The sequence below is a fragment of the Trichomycterus rosablanca genome, chromosome 22, assembly GCF_030014385.1.
Source record: "Trichomycterus rosablanca isolate fTriRos1 chromosome 22, fTriRos1.hap1, whole genome shotgun sequence".
NCBI classification, from domain to species: Eukaryota; Metazoa; Chordata; class Actinopteri; order Siluriformes; family Trichomycteridae; genus Trichomycterus; species Trichomycterus rosablanca.
The window spans coordinates 20879393-20901646 of NC_086009.1; the positions used below are offsets into that span (position 1 = coordinate 20879393).

The following is a 22254-nucleotide window of genomic DNA, read 5'->3' on the forward strand; positions in this document are numbered from 1 at the left end:
CCAAAAGTGAACAACTAATAGAAGAAATAGGACCTCTCCTTCCTGCCCTTATGGGTTTTTTAGGAGTAAAACAACATTACTCCTCACAAAATAAATGTAGAACAGATCCAAACCCAGTTAAAAGTGACGACTTAATCACAAGATCCTGAGCAGTCCTGAGCACGCTTATGAGTTCCATGTTTTATTAGAACCCTCTCTACTGAGGCAGCTGATCAGGTAGGCAGTAGGCAGCTCACTAGGTTTTTAAACAGACTCTTAGGATCTCCCAGCTCTCCCAGCAGACTCTTCCGTCCTGAGCCTGCATCTCTACCGGTTGTGCAGCTAATGAGAGACCTTTTACTTGGCCCTGTCTGACACCTTCAGCCTTTTCCAGCCCACCGCCTCACTCTGACCCGAGCACGTGCAAGAAAATCGCTCCGCATCATCAGCAGGGCTCGGGTGGTTCGGCACCAATCAGCAGGAAAAGCGCTCGAATGACAGTATAGGCAGTTTAGTGCAGGAAAATAAGCCCCCATAATGCATCTCTCGGCTGCGAGCGCTCGAGGAGAGGGAGTCGGGACGCCGGCAGCAGAACAAGGGGTGGCTGTAGCCAGGCCATCAGTTATTAGGACTGGCACTTTGGTTCCTTTGTAGGAAGCAGGAGGGATGCTGGGCTCTGCTGCTAGGCTCATTACCACATTTCCACTCCAGGACATTTCATAGGGAGGAAAAAGCTCGGTGAATACGATGAAACGGTTTGTGAAACGGTTAAATATGACCAGCGAGTGGGTATAAATCTGAGATTTAGCTTGCTTTAAGTTCTCCTCAAGACTTGTAACGTACATTCGATGATGATCATATTTATTTGCACAAATTATATTTAATGACTTTAATTTAAACCTTGCAGATGATTGTGGACCCTCTTAACCATGAAGGTACACTAAATGGCCAAAAGTTAGGAGCTACCTGACAATGAGCTTGTTGTACATACCATTCTACATAAGACATACCCTCATTAACAAATGGCTGGTGTGGTTTTACCGGTTATTGGTCTGTGAATACCAGACCAGATATTTTAAGTGAGGCTCTTGTCAGGTTGCTCTGAAAGCCGGCAGCTATACCGACCCTTTACGAATAAGGTCGAACACCCCTGCCCGACCTGGTTATTATGCCCATCCATAGGGAGACTCCAACGGCAAAAGCAGACAAGCCTGTAAGCGCATAAACCTTCTAATTACTTCCCTTTTCTCTGGATCGATCGCAGTGTTTGTTTAAACACACCCTTGTTCACTAAAAAAAAAAAATAATAGAGGGGGAATTCAAAAGAAGAACAAAAGAAAAGCACAGCAAAGCTTAAAAACCATCATCTGTCAGACACTGAGCACAAAGGAGCCTGGACTTTCACCTATTTTAGCTATAATGGCAAGCCAAAATAAACAGAAGACACAAAGAGAACATGCCAAAGACTAAAGGCTAATTAGCTGTCAGATTGAAAGATAGAGATACACTTTGGCGTGGAAGCTGTGAGCTAATCTGTAAGCCAGGTAATTAGCGACAAGACCTTGTACAAGACTGAACAAACTGCACCGGAAATCGTTTTAATTATGATTGTTTGCTGCCAGGGGCAAGTGCATCCTAATGAATCCTGCCTCTGCCCTGAGAGCACCCTCATGGACACTGATGTATTCTTCTGAGTTCAAAGGCAAAGTCATTTGGGGAACAGTATTGAATGCAGGGTCGATCTCGATCTCGATCTCGTTCTCTCTCTCTCCTTCCCCCGTTCCCCCTCGGCTAATCCCGGATCATATATCTAAGCCTAAGCTGACATTTCAGAGGTGACGATCTGCAGATAGAATCACACGTAATAAAAACTCACTTCAATCGGACGTCAGAGAAATTGCGACGTGTTACGCTTCGTTCCGGATAAACCGGGCCTCGGCGTGTGAGCGCTCGCCTGCAGACGCGCAGAGCGACATCAGAACAGGCCCGCTGTGCCGTCGCAGGATTTCCTCGCCGTCTGAGTTTGTCATGGCCGAGGCGCTGAGCGTCAGGCTCCGGCGATTGCGTTAGGCAGGTGAGCAGCTTGGCGCAACGTGGAGTCTTTAGCGTAATCTGTTTTTCTGTGCCGCATCCGAGTCACGCCGGCGACGGTATCACAACACGGCGGAATGAATAAGACATGAGCAGCGTCCGTGTCAAATAAAACAGTGGATCTGTGCAGATGTTTCCTTCTTCTCGCAGATATCTGCAATAACTTTAAACGGATCACACACGCTTCCCCCCCGACTCCCGACGTGCTTTAAATATGTATGTGCGCGTTTAAGGATTTGCTATCACCGTTTACAGGAGCCGACTTCATTAGGCATATCCACTGAAGTCTCGACACCCATAACACACACACACACTGGCACAGCAGATCAGTTACCACCAGTACTAGAAATATAGCATTTTCCCCCATAACCCGATCCTAGCCATCCGTGAAATTGTGTTTTGCATAAAGGACCCATCAAAGAAAAGCTCAGTTGCCCTAATGTCCACGCCGGCCACCCTCCGAAGCGCCGTCTCTTAACTAAAACTCTCCCTGGTTTAATTAATCTGTTTAAAGCCTTCAGCTCTGTGTGGAGGACACTTTTTAGGATGTGTGTGTCAGGCAACCAATTACTTCAGCTCTGGGAAAGCGGAGGTGAAGAAACATGGTGACATGGAGCAGTGCTGGGTTTTTTATTTTTCACTTCACATGTTGGCGTGGTCTGTGCCAGCCAGCAGGGGGCGCTCTTACACATGAAAGAAGGTGAAAATGGTGATACTGGAACATCAAATGATAGTCTGGCTGTAAAAGATGCGCCCAAGTCTACCAAGTGACCAAAACTTCAACAGCTTAGTGTGTGTGTGTGTGTGTGTGTGTGTGTGCACATAATACCAGTGGCTTATCTGAATGACTATGCAGCAGCCAACAGCATTAAACTTATACTCTAGAACAAAAAGTTTGTGGACATATATATATATTCTTAAAGTTATGAGCAAATACCATCCATGCAATCGACTGAAGGTTAAGAGCCTTGCTCAGGGGGCCAACAGTGGTAGCTTGGTGACAGTGGGGATTGAACTGGCAACCTTCTGATCACTAGTCCAGTACCTTAACAGCATGAGCTGGTTGCACTCACAAGATTTTGGAGCGGGTCTGTGGAAAATTGTGCCCGTTCAGTCAGAATAATATTTGTGAGGTGAGGCACTGACGTTGGATGAAAAAGCCAGCCTAGCAACTGACATTCCAATTCATCCCAAACCAGTTTAACTGTATCTAAAAAGTTAAAAGCGTATGATTTTATACGCCTGGCTGAAACAGCTTAAATCAATACTATAGGGTGGGGGGTATATATTGAGGCCATATAGTGTATTTATAGGCTTGAGAGATGTTAAAGTAGTGCCAGAGCAGTAGAGATTTCTTTATTTCAGTAGGAGGTGAAGATTTAAATGTATATCAGAAGCACTTTAACTGTATACATGCTCTTTTACCCCAGACGTTATTTGCAGTTTAACATGTAGGCGTTTACATGAGTGGAGCTGGGAATATAAAAAGCGTTTCCTGCATCAGCTTCATCTAAGCGGCTCTAGACTGTTTTGTTGGTGGCTGTTCGCTGTGCATCGTGCTGCATGAGGGATTAGTGGTACAGCTGGAGCGAGGTACGTGGGTTTGGAGAGCAGAGGTGCAAAATGACACTCTAATACATATTTATTTTTGCATCATGTTTATTTGGACAGAATTAAATCCACCGTGTACTGTGGTGACTTCTGCGGGTTGCATGGCGCCCACGCTGTCGGAGGAAGGAAGGCCGCAGGCAGGTACACGCCTCTCCTGACGAGTAAAACCGTGTATCATAGTTGCGTCAACACTCATGGCCTAGAGTATAGACTGCTGCACCATCCGAGCAAATACAATAAACATTTTTGATCACTTACAGAGAAATATGCATGCCCCAAGCTACCTTAAAGAAAACCCTGTTCTGTACCACGCATCGTGCTCGTCTTGATCCTCCACCCAGAACTTGAGGGAGACATGCATCAAGAACTTTGCTCTAACAGAGTTTTAGCAGATTTGTACCCTCGGATTGTCGTGTACTTAAATGTTCACTGTGGAAGCTCTTCTGTAGGTCGCTCCGGGTAAGAGCGTCTGCTAAATGCTGAAAATCTAAACGCATGCTTCGTCTCGCCTGACTGTTTCGTGATTCAAAAACACAGATCTTGTGCTGGCAGCTAATCTATCCAAATACCTCGATACCTGTCTTACACCTTCCCCGTGTGTCTGTACTACTGGGGCGGCACAGGTGGCTAAGTGGGTAGCACTGTCGCCTCACAGCAAGAAGGTTCCATCCCCAGGTGGGGCGGTCCGAGTCCTTTCTGTGTGGAGTCTGCATGTTCTCCCCGTTTCCGCGTGGGTTTCCTCCGTAACTGTACTACTGTTATGGAACTAGAGGAACCCAGTACTGCACCCCAAGGTCTGGACAAGTTTTCCAAAGATTTCTTCTCTCTACTTCTCAAGAACGTACAAATTGTCCTTGAATGTGCCAGTGATAGCTCAGTGGTTAAGGTACTGGACTAGTAAACAGAAGGTTGCCGGTTCAAGCCCCGCCACCACCAAGTTGCCACTGTTGGGTCCCTGAGCAAGACCCTTAACCCTCAATTGCTCATTGTGTTCCGCTCAATGTGTAAGTCGCTTTGGATAAAAGCGTCTGCTAAATGCTGAAAATGTAAATGTAAATGAATGTCTGTAGACCTTAACATCATGCTGTTCTCACTCCTGTCTCTGACAGTGCTATTGATTATATCTTTATACTCAGGCTGATCTGCTCTAGCATCATGTGTGTGTGCACCTCAGACATTCGAGTCAAGGCTATATCGAGTTAAAGGGAAATCAAACAGGGACACAGAGCTGGAATTAAATAAAGAACCATTCTTTTCCTCCCTCCCTTTTTCTCTAATCACACATATAGCTTATCTAAGCCGGTGTTGACATTTCAGTGATGTCCACCAGCACATTAATGAGCTGCAGCAGATATACTAGAAACGTCATATAGATTCAATAATAGATCATATGAAGCGCTTTGGGAAAAGAGTCGGTATGTAACCCTGGGCTAGACGAGACAAGGGGCAGATAATAACAATTAACAATTAATAATAACAACAAAATACAGGACCAGGTACAAGATACAATAACACACAACCTATGCTAACTACTAGGCTAAATGCTAAACAAGTGAAGTATTACTAGACAAGAATTATAACTAGACACAGGAAGCAAAATGCAAGACATTTACATTACATCGTCATTTTCAGGATTTAGCAGACGTCTGAGCAACTGAGGCCTTGCTCAAGGACCCAACAGCAGCAGCCTGGCAGTGGTGGGGCTTGAACCAGCAACCCTCTGATCACTGGTCCAGTACCTTAACCACTAGGCTACAGCTGACAAAAATCATAAACAGGATAACCACAAAGTCAATAACATGATAACCAAACTACTCATGAACCTCAGACAAGGTGCAGCTGTGGACCGTTAGCAGGAGACCAATACCAATGAGGGGGAACTCCGTCACTTCAAGCATGTGCTCCCGTAGAGGTGGGCATGGCACGTGCACATGAGTTCATATGCTGCCGTGTGTATCAGTCACTATCAGCATATAATAATATATTACATTCTGAATTAACGTTATTTAGACTAGCATTGACTTTACTAGTCTTGTATACATTTGTGTACAGAACGGGAACAGTCGCGAGCTTCACGTGGTGAACTATTAAGTTTATGTATGCAGTTAATATTTGGTTATTGTGAATCGCCCAGAATCTGATATTGAGTGGGTAAAACAAGAGTACGGGCAGCTTGTGAGAAGAAAACATGAGTGAAAATAAATATTTTATGAAATACATGGAGTCTGGACACACCGATGGTTTCCCAGCGATATTGGTAGTTTAGATCAGATATGTGGTATAAATGGTATTGAGCATGGTGTATGTTGTCTCATTTACTTCTACACTGCATATGATATCACACACATATATCGATATAATCGTGTTTCCTTGATTACAATAAAACGTCGATGAATATAGATTTGAATTAGGAAGCCTTACAACCAGCCTGCTACATACAACATGGATCAGATCCGGACGGGTCAAGCAAAGTCCCCCAATTAATCATAACTGCTGTAAAATCGTTACTAATGTTCTTTTTGTAGTCAAAGTTGTAGATACACCAGTGCTTTCTCAAAAATCAATACATCAGTACATCAAAAACATGATGATTACTAGCAAATCAGTACAACGTGTGTTCTCGGTATGTACTCTGTTTGCGCTCCAGGGTGTACCTCCACATTTCAGACCAACACTTACTCCTTTTAGTGTAGTGCCTCTGGGGCAGTGGTAGCTTAGCGGTAAGGTTACTGGACTGCTGGCAAAGGCCTGAGAGGAGCCCTGAAATACCTGAATCGTATTCAGTCACAATCGTAAGTCGTTTTGTAGAAAAAGCCATGAATGTAAACAGAAATGCAAAATTCTGCTTTTGTAGCCAGTGGTTAAGGTACTGGACTATTAATCAGAAGGTTGCTGCTTCAATCCCCACCAGTGTGTAGTTGCCACTGCTGGGCCCCTGAGCAAGGCCCTTAACCCTTTAATTGCCTGGACTGTATTCGTTCACAATCGTAAGTCGCTTTGTAGAAAAAAAGCCATAAATGTAAATGCATTTGCAAAATTCTGCTTTTGTAAGCAGCGGTAGCTTCTACTGATCAGAAGGTTGCTGCTTCAATCCCCACCATTATATAGTTTCCACTGCTGGGCCCCTGAGCAAGGCCCTTAACCCTGTATTGCTTGGACTGTGTTCGCCACAATTGTAAGTCGTTTGTATGAAAAAGCATAAATATTAATGTAAATGCAAAATTCGACTTTTATAGGACAGCGGTAGCTCAGTGGTTAAGGTACTGGACTATCAATCAGAAGGTTGCTGCTTCAATCCTAACCATTGTCTATTTGCCACTGCTTGGCCCCTGAGCAAGGCCCTTAACCCTTGAATTGTTTGCACTGTATTCGGTCACATTTGTAAGTCGCTTTGGATAAAGGGCTTCCCTAAATGCAGTTAATGTAAATGTGTAAGCACGTGGCACCTACGTTTATGCAAGTACGTTGATTCAGCAGTCAAATCCTATTGTGTATCCTCTCTCTCTCTCTCACACACACTCTCTCTCTCTCTCACACACACACAGTCAGAAGTGTGATGAGTAATTAAGTCCCGACTGGAAGTGGTTTAGCTTACCAGGGCACTGTAAGTCTACACTTCCTGTTATTGACCACCTCAGCGGCTGCCAGAAGGCTCGACACATTACACCAGTTCAAATGATTATCAGGGGCGATAATAACAGACACCGAAATAAATTCATTCGCGCTCTGACCGCACTCCATTCCGTCCGTGTCCTCGCGTCGGTCTATTCTCACGGGCCTGCGCATGCAGAGCTATGCTGGGATATAAATCGATGCTGTTGCACGGAGCCCGACTGCCACGCACGCGCTTCATAAAGATGTACAGCCGCGATCTCGAACTCATGAGGGCGTAAATGAAGCGTTCACCAGACACAGATCATATGCACTCATCTCTGGAGTGATAGCCTATTTGTTGCTAATGTCTCAAATGTCTCTTAAGACTTCTCAGCTCAAACTTTTCAGCGTGAGTGAAAAGTCTAAAGCTCTTATTCAGGCGGTTAATGCTTGTTTTGTTTGTCAAAGATCTTACAGCACACAAGAGGAGAAAAAACTAGCAGAGATGCAAAACAAAGCATGTTTAGGCTATTATGACAACAGCACTTGGCATGCTAAATGTCTAGTAATGCGTCAAAAATAAAGCAAACAGATAGTTTCAGGAAAATAGTCCTTCACTGACATGACTGTGAACTTGGGAAATACATGCACCATCATATCAATCATTTCATGAACGTGTTTTTCCAATAGACCATAAAACATCCCTTCGTTTTGTATATATGCAAAATGTTGCCTAGGATGTTAAAGTTGTACACTGTCCATGTTATCAGCTCCACTTACCATATAGAAGCACTTTGTAGTTCTACAATTACTGACTGTAGTCCATCTGTTTCTCTGCATGCTTTGTTACCCCCTTTCATGCTGTTCTTCAATGGTCAGGACCACCACAGAGCAGGTATTATTTAGGTGGTGGATGATTCTCAGCACTGCAGTGACACTGACATGGTGGTGGTGTGTTAGTGTGTGTTGTGCTGGTATGAGTGGATCAGACACAGCAGCGCTGCTGGAGTTTTTAAACAACGTGTCCACTCTAATAGACACTCCTACATAGTCGGTCCAGCTTGTAGATGTAAAGTCAGAGTCGATCGCTCATCTATCACTGCTGTTTGAGTCGGTCATCTTCTAGACCTTCATCAGTGGTCACAGGACGCTGCCCACGTGGCGCTGTTGGCTGGATATTTTTGCTTGGTGGACTATTCTCAGTCCAGCAGTGACAGTGAGGTGTTTATAAACTCCATCAGCATTGCAGCATTGCTGTGTCTGATCCACTCATACCACATAAGTGCTCCTATGTGGTCAAAACAAGGAGGTGGTTTTAATGTTATGGCTGATCGGTGTGTGTATACTGTACTGTCTGTATATTGTAAAGAGCTACCGACAGCCGGAAACAAATTCCTCGTGTGTGCAAACATACTTGGCGAATAAAGCTGACTGATACTGATAAGGCCACATACATGTGCAGGATGTTTGATCAGCTACTGTTTACTCGGTAAATCCAAGAAATGTTGTCAGAGTTTACAGGAAAGGTCAGTTCACAAGCAGACATGGTCATGGTGGGCTGATCCATAACTGAAGAAACTGGAAACGGACACGAGTCAAAACCAGGAGATTTATGAAATAATAAACATGGAAGCAAGGATGGAACGGGAATAAACGCTAGGCTAGACAGAAATGCTCAGCAATTCAGGGTTTGGCGCTATAAAACACCACAACGAGAATAAGAGAGACACGGAAGGACGAGACAGGTGAGCACACAGGGACAGGTCAGGGTAACAGGAACACACAAGTTAGACATGAATAAGAGCCAACACAAAGAGAATGAAAATTTCGGGCTCTCTCACTCGACTAGCCGGGTTTGCTGCTTCGCCATGAGTTTAGAACTTCCAGACAAAGCTCCCAATGGTGTCTCTGGAAATGTTCAAGGTCCTGGAAATCTTTTTTATACCCTCTGCCCCTTAGGTGCAATGAAAAGATCTCCTCTCTCAGCTTTTATGAGCAGCTCCTTAGTTCCACAATGGTTCCCTGAACACTCAAATCTCTGGGTGATGTACACACAGCTGAAGCAGATTGAGGCTGGGTATGGAGTCCCGATGGTTTAATCATGTTGTATCCCAACTTAAGCTCCTACAGACTAACAGCAGGGTTTAAAACCAGCAATATTACACGGGTTGAATAATTGTGGCATGGCAACAGTAACAAAATATCCTGCTACTTTATTTACTCTCTTTATTTATTTGTTGGATCTTGGAACTGATGAAGATGTCATTTTTAGCTCTGCAGAAAGGTTTAGAGCAATAAATTCTTATTCTCTTTGGGGGGTCAAATATGTCCGATTACAACTGTACATGAAAGACCTGGTAGACACAATTCCTTCTGAAATACTCATAAATTATTCAGCCCGTCCATCTAGATGTCTAAGCCTCCCAAACTGTACACCTCCACCCCGATGCTTTAGCAACACCACACAGGATACAGCTGGACAGAGCGGGCTCGACTGGAGGTCTGAAAAAACCTCTCCTCATTTACACTCAGCAAATGTGTGCTTCACCCAGGTCTGAATGCTGATGCGCGTAACAAAGACCCAGGAGCCGTAATTGATGGTGGACGACTCCCTGTAGACATCACGGGCGTGCAGTGATTTACGGTGTTCATATTCAACGCTGAAGATCGATTACGGGATGGAGAGAGAGAGACGGACAGCCGGCAAAGTGAGACGGTGCTTCGGTCAGCCGCTCGCATCTGCTCTTTCTCCGTCTCTCTGGCGAACTCTCTCTCTCTCTCTCTCTCTCTCTCCCTGCGGCAGAGAGCCGGCGGTTCAGTGGACTCTGTGCCCTTCAGCGGACCTCCAGGAAGACGGATGAAGAACGGACGACAGAACGGAGATTAAACACGATGGCAAATAACAGATAAAAACTAAAGGAATTTGAAGGAGGGTTGAGTGTAATCGCACCAAAAACAAGAACACAAAATGAACAAATGTCCAGTTCACTCTGAATTACGCTGAACAGCAAATCAGTGAGCTCTAAATGCGATCCCGAGCGCAGATAAAATAAGGAGGGTTGCATCCGGTGTAAAAACTGTCCACTATAATGACCCCTCAATAATGATTCTCTGCTCCCTGAGTTTAGTAGCAATAAACAACAGTACAATGCACTGAGGCATTTTAAGACATGGTACTTTAACTGTCTCACTTTCCCCGGGTGATGATACGGCTCTATTTATGTCTTCGTGGCCCCTGTGGCCCCTCACCTGGTGTAGTTTTGTAACATGCTCTAAAGGACCAGATAGTGCATGTTTTAGTCACAGTATACACAGACACAAATGCAGAGTCTGCAGTACATCGGGTTTCCAAGGACAAAAGAATGCCGGTTTGGTCAACAGGTGCAAAGCATTATGGGATCTGAAGTCCAGCAATCAGTGCCGTTTCTGGTCTGATGCAGTTTAATCTGATTCGTGCGTCAGATCAGGCTCCGACTGCGTGGATCTGGCTTTCTGACAGCGCATCTTCCAGGCTCCAACCTTGAAAGGAAGCAGCTTGTGATTTAATCAGGGCCTTTTGTGATGACTTTTTTTCTTATCCTGGAGCAAGCTATCGATTAGTGATGTCACCGGGATAGGCTTAAAATCGGCAGATAAATGGCAGCGGAAGACACAGGGAGCTTACCTCGCTCACACACACACACACACACACGGACGGAGGTAGAAATGGAAAAAGTTAGGTGGGTAGGGAGGGCGTCGGAAAGAGAGAGAGAGAGAGAGAGAGAGAGAGAGAGAGAGCGTCGATGAGTCCTGTGAATGTCACTTTCATTCTCATTATGCATCTTTCCTGAGGGAAAAGCGTGATGCCTGCCAATTAAAAAAAAACTGCTAAGAATAATTGAGGCCTCGTGCAACAGAGTGATCACAAATGATTAAGTTGTTAAACCTCCACTCATAACATCTTAATCGATTGAAATATGGCCGTCATTAGTGCCCATAAATGAAATGATTCACATTCTGAATGTTGCGTGTAAGGTAAACAGGACGGGGTCAGAACTCATTCGATATTACATTACTTCATGTTAGTGCTAATTGCACCCTGGAGTAAATCTGCACCGTCTGTCTGGATACACAACGAACCTGTTAAGCAAACTGCACCCAGAATAAAAAATGAAGACGGATGACGACGACGGAGGCCTGAGAAACACAGGGACTGGGACGTGGTACAACCACGGAGATCAGAGGACGCCGTATGACTGGTGCAAACGAGACTTAGATGTGCGCCGGGAGACGGCGAGTGTGTGCTAGTCGTGAATCTAAATTTCAGCTGGACGTTTTTCTTAGCAAGCATTTAATTGTTGTGCTTTCTGAGGTCAGAACAGGGAGACGAAGTTAAAACGAAGGACGCTACTGCCCCCTGCGGGCTCCTGCTGAAACAGACCAACAGGGTGGGTGCGTTTTGGTTCTGAGAAGCAATAACAGGACTATGGCTGCGTTCCATTATTGTTTTTAATGCACCCACGTCGACTGCTCTTAGCATTACCCCGTGGTTGAAGGCTGCTAACTTTTTAAAGGCCATTCCGATATTTAATTAGATGAGGTTTATTGGATGAGCCCTTGGAGGTTCAAGTAAACATCGATGCAGACTTCAAGGGCAGAACTGGCCGGAAGGCAAACACAAAAACCATGACTATATTTTATAAATGCAAACAAATAATGCTTCATAATATTGCACTGAAAGTCAACGCCACCGTACACAGAATACAAAAAAGTACATACAGTACATATTCTCAGTGTCACCTTTTAAATGCTTTAATAAACAAGTGATTAAAGCATTATTAGCCAATAAGGATTGTTAAACCTGATTAAAACATAATTAATAATGCTATTCACCAACCAACTGTCAATATTTCTACTGAATTAATATTAATGATATTTTTAATCTTCTTGTGCACTAAGGAAAACTAAAGCTAACTGTGATTTTAAATAAGATTTATAGATTTATTAATACATTCATTGTCTGTTTTACCACAGCTTTATCCTGGTCAGGGTTGCAGTGGGTCTAATTCACTGGGCAACAGAGAGAAAACACCCCAGACAGGTTGTCAGTCCACCACAAAGCAAGCGCACACACACTTAGGGCAATTTCTAGTATCTCTAATTGACCTGACTGCATGTTTTTGGACTTGTGGGAGAAAACCTGAGCACCCTTAGGAAACCCACATGGACACGAGGAGAGCATGCAAACTCCACACAGAAAGATGAATCAAACCCAGGCCCTTCTTGTCGTGAGGCGACCGCACTACCCACTGTGCCACTGTGCTGCATCTAAGGTGAATGAGACAGAAACTAACTAATCTAGGAATCATCTTAGGAAAAAACTCATTTGTGCTACGTATATATGGTTATATTTACACCCTATAATGTTTTAAAAGGTGGATTTTACATCAACTGCAGCAAATTAAGCCCCCCAACCACCCCTCACTGCGGCGGTGGGTTGGCATTATAGACTGCTGCCCCACCCAAGCACCTCATGCATAATGTACACTATTAAAGCTTTTTAATGCTGCATACTCATTTAATATTCTGACTTTCTATAAGGCATAATTGCAATTAATCACAATGCAAACATTCAATGTATTACATTAAATTCTATCTCAAGTATGTAATCTGACACAAATGGTGGTGTTTTATTCCCATCTAGTGGAAGACTGAAATAATGCAGAATTTAGGTGATCAGTTATTTAACCCCCAGTTACCCCCTGTTTGAGCTACCTGCACAATCTTCACATCACTGTTGTGCATGCATGTTATCAGACCTATATAACAATGTTTGTATCACACTGGTATGACACTTAAGGAATTGAATTCGGTGGAAATAGAAGCGTGTTTACTGCCAATATCCATCCCGCTGTTCTTCAGTGAACTTTGTGTCCTGTATATTCATGACACTGTACACATGATGCACGTGTGGTGCATACACAAGCAGCGGCAACACCGCTTGAACAGTGTCATAATGTTAATAAGATCACTCAAGTGTGTCAGCCTGATTTACATTGTGCATACGCAGGGTTTTGAAACATATGGACAAAAACTGCATACATCAGACATAATGTGGGCAAACAGGCTTGACAAAAACAGTGTTTCTATCAGTGGCGATTTCTCTAAGACTGCAAGGGAAGCTCAGCTTCCCCTAAAATGTCAAAAATTAAATGGGTCAAATATGTACAGTTGTGTTAACATTTCATTGACTACAAATGCGTTAGAACACGTTCATCTCGAAGACGAGTTCGTTCAGAATCAGCTACTTATCACAAATCGACTGACTCGATTTTGTTTACTCCCGTAGCCTCAATGCATTTGCCCGTAGAAGCTGAGCGTCTCTTCACTTCTATGGGGCTGCATGGAAAAGTTGTTTTCATTGCTTCGAAACTCGCCGGTCATTGGATAAATGCCAAGATTTTTGCGTCTCTGGGGGTGAATGGAGCTGTGGGCGGGTCTGGACGCGGAGCTTCTGCAAGATGATTGGAGGATCAGTCGAAAGGCTGAATCCCGTTTCGATCGACAGCTATTTTGAGATCTACACGTCACTTAATCACTGGGAGCTTCAGTCCCATCGCTGATTTTGCGAGTGAAGTCGAAAGAAAAAACTGCTGCAACCCATTTCAGGCCATTTTCTTGAAAAGGCAGAATTTATGAATAAATAAATTGACAAATTTTATGATGTAAGCCGACAATGAGCTTCCCCTCAGCAGCCGCCACTGGTTAAGGATTAAAGTCGAGACTGCCGTGACAACTATGCTGCTCCTGCCGGATGTGATGGGTCTGGAGTAATTGCACCAAGAATGACAAGAAATCACTACAGACTTTATTGAAGACTAGAGCGAAGAACAACTCTATTATTATTTATCTATTTATTACCAGTTATAACTTTTAGATCATTTAATTCTGTGTTCGTATGCTCTGTGTAAATCGTGTATTTATTTAAAGTATCCTCCTGGCCACCCAAGAAGGACGGGCCCTGCTGAGTCTGGTTCCTCTCAAGGTTTCTTCCTGTAATTTTCAGGGAGTTTTTCCTTGCCACAGTCGCCCTCGGCTTGCTCAACAGGGGTTTTTTGTATCTGTTGGTCCTGGATTTTGTAAAGTTGCTTTGAGACAATGTCTATTGTAAAAAGCGCTATATAAATAAAGTTGACTTGACTTTCTATGTATTTTCTATAATAAAAAAGCAAAAAACTGATTCACAAGAAAAAAAAAGTGCAGCCTTGGGAATGTGTTCCCAATATCTGACACCCAGGACCACAATAGTTTAAGTTTAACTTAAGACATACATTTGCTTTAACTTAACTCTGAGACTTCTGCTTTTGTCTCAGACTTAATCCTTTAACTTCATTTGAGATTCGTTTTATCCGCTTAGCTTAGGACCGCGTTTCAGGAGCGAAACACAAATCTATGAGGAGCCTTGTTCTGCCAGGACTCAGAGTTTAATTCTCCCGACTGGTAATGAAGATTTCGAGAGAGAAAAAAACAAAAACCCTTATGGCTTTCTTACAGAGCTTTAGTCTTGGAAATTGAGCCCAGTGGTGTGTGCAGTGTGGTAATTATTTTCTGGAGGGGTGTCAGTGCTGGATTGTTTGCATTGTTTTCTGCGTGCCCAAGCTCACAGTACAGCCACGCGCCTCTCGGTTTCCATATGCCATCGTGACGCGACCGCTCTGACAGGTTTACTGCTGTGCGGATTTGCATACTGCCAGCGCGGTTCGGCTCCTTTCGTCCAGAGACGTCATACATTCCTGGCCACGTTTATCCATTTGGCAGATGCTTTCAACTGAAGCGGTACCACAATCCAACACAGAAACTGAGCCATTAATGATTGGGGGCACAATAATGGCAACACTGGGACTCCAATTTACATACTTTACAGCACAGGACAAACAATAACCACGACCACTTACTGAATATACAAAGATGGGAAACAAGTACAACTACAGCCCACAAAGACTCTCTAACTTGTTCTGAATGTGTTTTACACAGCGACACATTTAAAACATGTATTGATAGCGTATCCTTGCTCATATTTCACTCTACTATAAGGTTATTTCCTTAAATAAACAACCACGCTCGTTATACCTTACAGAAATAACCTGTACCTGTGCACCCACGACCTTTTCCAGCAGTATCTGCACATTATGTTTGACAAATCTTGAGCAAATTTACCTTAACCCCCTTAATCCGGGTGCTGTTCAGATATTCGGCTGGAGTCGAGGTCAGGATGATCACGGCTCCTCTCTCCAAAATCGGCTCTTTAATATTCAAGTGGTTGACGTGCAGCTTTGCCCCCACGTCTGAGCTGGCTGACGTGATGAAGAGTTTTGAAGGTGTTCCTGCTGGGTGTGCTTGTAGCTTACTCTTTGCCCTTTTGTCTTTATGCTGAATGGATCTTTGGTTCCTGCTGAGGAGAAGCATCCCAATTACATGGTGCTGTGACCAGCACATTCACAGGCTGTTACTGACCAACACAGACGGTGCTTTGAGTCTGGGTGTAAAAATTATTTACCTGAATTATAACCTTTTTATCTGTACATGGGCTACTCAAAGCAATAACTATTTTGTGATATAAGGTCAATAAAATGGGATCATAGATGGACAAATACTGATAAAATTATTACAAGCAACCTGTTTTGTTTGATTAAGTTTATTTGTTTAGTTAAACCAACCCTTCCTGTATGGATAAGTCACTAAAGTCAGTTCAAATTATTGTACATATTGTACACTGCATAATCATAGCACCCACTGTATAAAAAAGTGTAAGAGAAAATTGTTTTATATTCTTTATAGAAAAGCTGCTTCTAATTACAGAGCTGCTGGTAGAAGAAACCCCTAAGGCTTCTCACGTCGTAATGAAATTATTAATATTATTACTATTAATATTGCCAGTGAACACGACTAAGCACTTAAGATCTTGTTATCTGGAATAACATCTTGGCTGTGATTATTTACAGGGAGGAATCATGGTCGTGATGTTTTTAACATTTATTACTCTTGCTAAAAGAACAGAACAGTTTGTTCCCACGTCTTATTTATTTATATTATGTCGAGAAAAGTGACTGATATTTGTAGGATGGAAGACTGATTGCTATTTATTAACAAGTGGGACTAGTGACTGCCAGGCTGAAACAAATGGGCCCTTCAGCAAGGCCCTCAACCCTCTTGAATTGTGTAATATATGTACATACACTGACTAGGCATAACATTATGACCACTGATTATCTCTTCATCACGGCACCTGTTAGTGGGGGGGATATATTAGGCAGCGAGTGAACATTTCATCCTCAAAGTTGATGTGTTAGAAGCATGAAAAATGGGCGAGCGTGAGGATTTAGGCAAGTTTGACGAGGGACATTGTGATGCCACGTGTGATTCTTACGTGCCCATTGTTGGCGCTTTTGGCGGTGGACAGGGGTCAGCAACAAACTGTGATGCTCTGTGTATTCTGACACCTTTCTATCAGAACCAGCATGAACTTCTTCATCAGTTTGAGCTACAGGAGCTCGTCTGTCGGATCGGACCACACGGGCCAGCCTTCGCTCCCCACGTGCATAAATGAGCCTTGGCCGCCCATGATCCTGTCGCCGGTTTACCACTGTTCTTGGTAGATACTGACCACTGCAGACCGGGACACACCCCACAAGAGCTGCAGTTTTGGAGATGCTCTGACCCAAACTCGCTCAGATCCTCACGCTCGCCCATTTTTCCTGCTTCTAACATCAACTTTGAGGATAAAATGTTCACTCGCTGCCTAATATATCACCCCCACTAACAGGTGCCGTGCCTGTCAGTGGTCATAATGTTATGCCTCGTCGCTGTAACACATTATTGAAATGTAACCTGTCAACCTAATCAACCAACTATTTACAGGATTTGTTAAAACACATTCAAACGTTCAATATGTTTGTTAAATATATTCAATTCCTTCAAAAATGTACAACAAACCGAAAAACTAGGAATTATTTATTATTACTGTAATGTGACGTAACAGCTAATTAATGTATCGACCGTTAAAGGGAGCCAACGAACTCCTAACGGCAATAACGGTCAGATTCACACATTCAGCTGGATTTTAAAGGTTTACAGTTCGAGTAAAACAAGTTCACAGACTATTAACTCAACTTTAAGAATAAGTAAATGATAAATTATGAATTATTTTATACCAAAACAAAGTTATAACGCTGATTAGCAGAATCGGTTGTCAAACGACGTCGAGCTGCAATTAAACACCTGCGCGAGGGAGGCTCACGTGCCCTGCGCGTGCGCGCTTGCGTTACTGACAGACCCCTACCACGCTAATGACTGACACATCGGATCATTCAGTGAGTCATTTGTATTAGTAGTCGGCTCAGAAAAAGAGTCGACTCATTCGGTTCCCAAACGGCTCTTATGTTATGCAGCCTATTATTGTGTGCTTTTTAATTCTGTTTTAATTCATTATGGACCACCAAAACATAATACAACTTTTGAGCCTATATTAATTTTTGATATATTTGATATATTTAAATAGGGGCAGTTGTAGCCTAGTGGTTAAGGTACTGGACTAGTAATTAGGGACAGTGGTAGCTCAGTGGGTAGCGCTTTGGGCTATCAACCGGAAGATTGGCGGTTTAAATCCAGGCTCTACTATGCACTATGCCACTGTTGGGTCCTTGAGCAAGGCCCTTAACCCTGTCTGCTCCAGGGGTGCTGTAAGATGGCTGACCCTGCGCTCTGACCCCAGCTTCCAAGCAAGCTGGGATATGCGAAGAAAGAATCTTATTGTACTGTACATCTGTATATGTATATATGACAAATAAAGTATATCTTCTTCTTCTTCTTCTCCTTAATCAGAAGGTTGCCGGTTCAAGCCCCACCACTGCCAGGTTGCAACTGTTGGGCCCTTGAGCAAGACCCTTAACCCTCAATTGCTTAGATTGTATACTGTCATAACTGTAAGTCACTTTGTATGAAAGCGTCTGCTAAATGCAAATGTAAATAAATGTAGCAATAATACAAATAAAAACAGTGTAGTACATATGGTTACATATAATCCAAAAAGGAATAGATTAGATTAGATTAGATTAGATTAGATTAGATTCAATTTTATTGTCATTGTGCAGAGCCAACGAAATGCAGCAGCATCTAACCAGAAGTGCAAGACAAAGATTCTTTACATATAATACAGTTAAAGTGCAGTAGTGTCCAGATAAGTAAAATGAAGATACATATATTAGGAACAGTAAACAGATAATGATTGTCCAGTGTATAGACTAGTATATAATTACAGAGTTATGAAAGGTGACTACAGTGGCTAAATGAATGAGAATTAATAGAGTATATAAGTATAGCAGATAATATACAGTACAATATATAAAGAACAACATTTGGCTATTTTAGAAGCAGAATAAGACTTTAAATAAGCTTTAAAAATACTCCTATACTCTTACTTAAAACCATATATGAGAAAATGGCCAATGAGAATAAGACCAGTGATGTTACTGTGTCTGTACATTTTAGGAAAAAGAATTAGAAAGTGCACCATAAAACACCAACTGATGACTTCTTGATTCCTAGCTTCTATGTCCATCAGTCTGTGACCTGTATTTTTATTATTTTTTAATGCTTTAAATGTGCTTTCAGAAACATAAAAACTATGTGTGATATAGCTTAATGTAAAACATCACACATAATCTTTGCCCTCACCCTCATAAAAATATGGGACCAAATTAAACGATTTTAGGTATTTTATCATTATTGTAAATCCACTAACTTGTATGTTAATGTCATTTTTAGTTCAGTTTTCAGTTTATTTTGACTAATGCAGGTGATTCACAGCAAACAAGCTTCCAGCGTTTACACTAAGGAGCCGACTCAATGAGTCGACTCATTCTAAACATCACTGGTCTGTAGCACAGAGCTGTATTAGAAGGAAGGTTTGATCCCTCATCACTGAATGCACCGCCACTACAAAGAGCATTTCAGAACCAGATCTCACTTCCATCTAAAATTAATGAACCCACTAATTTGCTTAATTGATGGCTAAACGCACATGCACGAGCTTCCATGTGAGTTAATGGATTAATTACACGGGACACGAATAGGAAGTGTGTGTGTGTGTGTGTGTGTGTGTGTGTGTGTGTAAGACAGACATGCTTTCACGCAGGTCACTCATTGGGAGGATACTGGGTGCAAAGTGGAAATGGGTAATCAGTCCAGCTCTTTAAATAAACGTCAGGCCGGTGGTTAGATGAGGCTCATTCAGCCTCGGTTCACTGAGTCCCTAAAATAAAGGCACCCTTCGTGTTACACGGTGGGTGTGGACGGGGGGTCCCCAAATTACTGTAAACACCGTTTATTAGCACATCAACAGTTCGCGCATGCGTAGTAGGTAGGTGGAGTGGACGCGCCTTGCGTTTGACCCGTCCTCATTTCAACATGAATGAAAGATTTGGGTCGTGTGATGCATTTTAAACCAGTTTAAAATACAAACATCATATTGTTTTAGTTTTACATCACATTTTAACTTTTATTTCTAATATATTAATATATTTAAATCTATTTAAACCATTTAACTGTAGTAGTGAAATCACATGACTGTTTTAGTAGAACATTTACATTTTCGGCATTTAGCAGACGCCTTTATCCAAAGCGACTTACATTACAGTTACAGTCTGAGCAATTGAGGGTTAAGGGCCTTGCTCAAGGGCCCAGCAGCAGCAACCTGGCAGTGGTGGGGCTTGAACCAGCGACCTTTTGGTTACTAGTCCAGTACCTTAACCACTAGGCTATGGCTTGCCCTACATTCAATCATTCATCATTGTTTTACCATCAGGTTAGCCTGGTCAGGGTCAGGGTGGGTCTGATTCATTGGGTGAAAGGCAGGAAACACCCCTGACGGGTCCTCAGTTCATCAAAGGACACACACACACACACAATTTAATTTTATTTATTTAGTAGGACTTTAACGTCATGTTTTACACACACACTTTATTTGTTTACATTCATGACAGAAACGGTAGTTTAATATCAAACACAGATATGGACAATTTAGTATCTCCAGTTCACCTCACTTAGATGTTTTTGGACTGTGGGAGGAAACTGGAGCTCCCGGAGGAAACCCATGCAGACACGGGAGGAACATGCAAACTCCACACAGAAAGGACCCAGACAGGCCCGCCTGGAGATCGAACCCAGGACCTTCTTGCTGTGAGGCGACAGTGCTACCCACTGAGCCACCGTGCCGCCCTCACGCCCTCCAACTGTCCTGACTGCATGACTTTGTGCTGTGGGAGGAAGCCGGAGCACCAGGAGGAAACCCACATGGCCGCAGGGAGAACATGCAAACTTCACATACAAACAAATCAAACCCAGGCCCTTCTTGCTGGGAAGTAACAGTGCTACCCACTGTGCCACGGTGCCACCCCATGCTCAATTAGCAACATGCAAAATCACTAAGAAATGCTATTTAAATGCTACATTTTACTTTTATAACTATTTAGGTGTCTGATCTGACTTTAGCAATGGGATGTTCTTGTGTCAGCGTGGGCTTAAGCTGAAAAAATCTCCCCAAAATGCCAGTAGGTATACTGGCTACTCTAAACTGCCCCTGGGTGTGAGAGATTTAATAAGTGAGTGAGTGATGCCCATGCATCCATTGAAATGCTCTTGGTCAAGCAGGACTAATTTAATTCATGAAAGAGAAGGAATAAATGGCAAATCCTCCAGGAATCCAAAAGTTGTGCAGGTGCTTGGCAGATCTTCACCCCGAAGTCACCCGACTTTAGAATATTGCAAAAAAAATGACCATTGCTTGAGGAGTTATTTAAGAAGATGCACTGGCAGTGCCGGAGCAGGACTGGTAAAGCACTCTCTTGGCCTCCGTTCCGTTGGCCCGTGCTTGGCTGTCTGCCTCGGTGGGCTTGAAAAAGCAGCCCGGCGGGTGGCTGTTTTCAGATTGACCTTTGATACGCTCCTGCCATCTTCCACCCCCCCAGATCTCCGGGCCACAGCAGATGGGGAGTGTGACTCTCTCCGCTCATTCCCGATTCGGCAGGGCTGCAGGCTGTTGCGCGCACCAGTAGGGTGGCGAGAATTAAAAATGCGTGGAGAGAAATGAATGGACGCAGAGCGTGCCCATTTATTCAGCTCCATGCAAGGCTCATTAACCCGATGACGGGCTAGCAGGTCATGCTGATTTCCTCGCTTTACTTTCATATTTAGCTTATCCACGCTCTCGCTCTCCCTTCATAACGCACACGCCGAGAGGGCCGGAGAGACCGAACCTACCAATTTACTTTAAATTTACCATATTTTCGTCTACTGAGCCAATTCATAAGATGTTCATTATACTAAATAAATCCCTCGAGTTAAATTACGCCCACGCTAAATTAACACTGACTGCTTAATTCCAGATGGACACACAAAAAAAGCTTATCATTTATAACATAGGTGTTAACAGAAGTGGGATTTAACTTTGTGCTTTTTTAACACATTACTCGTGTTATATAATCACATATCCCCACATGGCGAGAAATTCAAAATAATCTTAACAGCCACAGATTGAGCTAATGAGCTGAAATTGAATTAATTGTTTTTGCTTTAGACATAAAAAAAAACTCCAGTTAACCGACTCCTGACAGCATATGGGAGATGTGCAGGGTCCCCGGCATGGGCGGCGGGTGCCAGGGGACGCCAGCCGACCGAGGCGGGGTTTGCCCTCTTTTCATGTCTCCCTCAGGAGATGAGCAGCCTCCCTGGGCCCCTGGGGGCCGGCTGACTTATGATGATCTCTTTCCCCCGCCCCACCCTTCACCACCATCATCATCAATGCCAAAACTCAGCCCTCTGGTCAAAGAGCCAAAGAGCCCAAAGGCAAAATGCTCACAGGCAAATTCTATCACGTAGAATCTCACTACATTTCAATTATATATTTTATATGGACAAAAGTATTAGGACACCCCTTTTTACCCC

General features: G+C 43.3%; 1 long non-coding RNA gene across 1 annotated transcript; it reads right to left on the reverse strand.

Moving 5' to 3' along the window:
• Positions 1 to 3724: 3724 nt before the first annotated feature.
• Positions 3725 to 17552, reverse strand: LOC134300149 (uncharacterized). Its single transcript, XR_010007313.1, has 3 exons — positions 17466 to 17552; positions 15472 to 15706; positions 3725 to 3835 (listed from the first exon to the last, which is right to left on the reverse strand). It is a non-coding gene; the product is annotated as an uncharacterized LOC134300149 (long non-coding RNA).
• Between the last annotated feature and the right edge of the window lie 4702 nt (positions 17553 to 22254).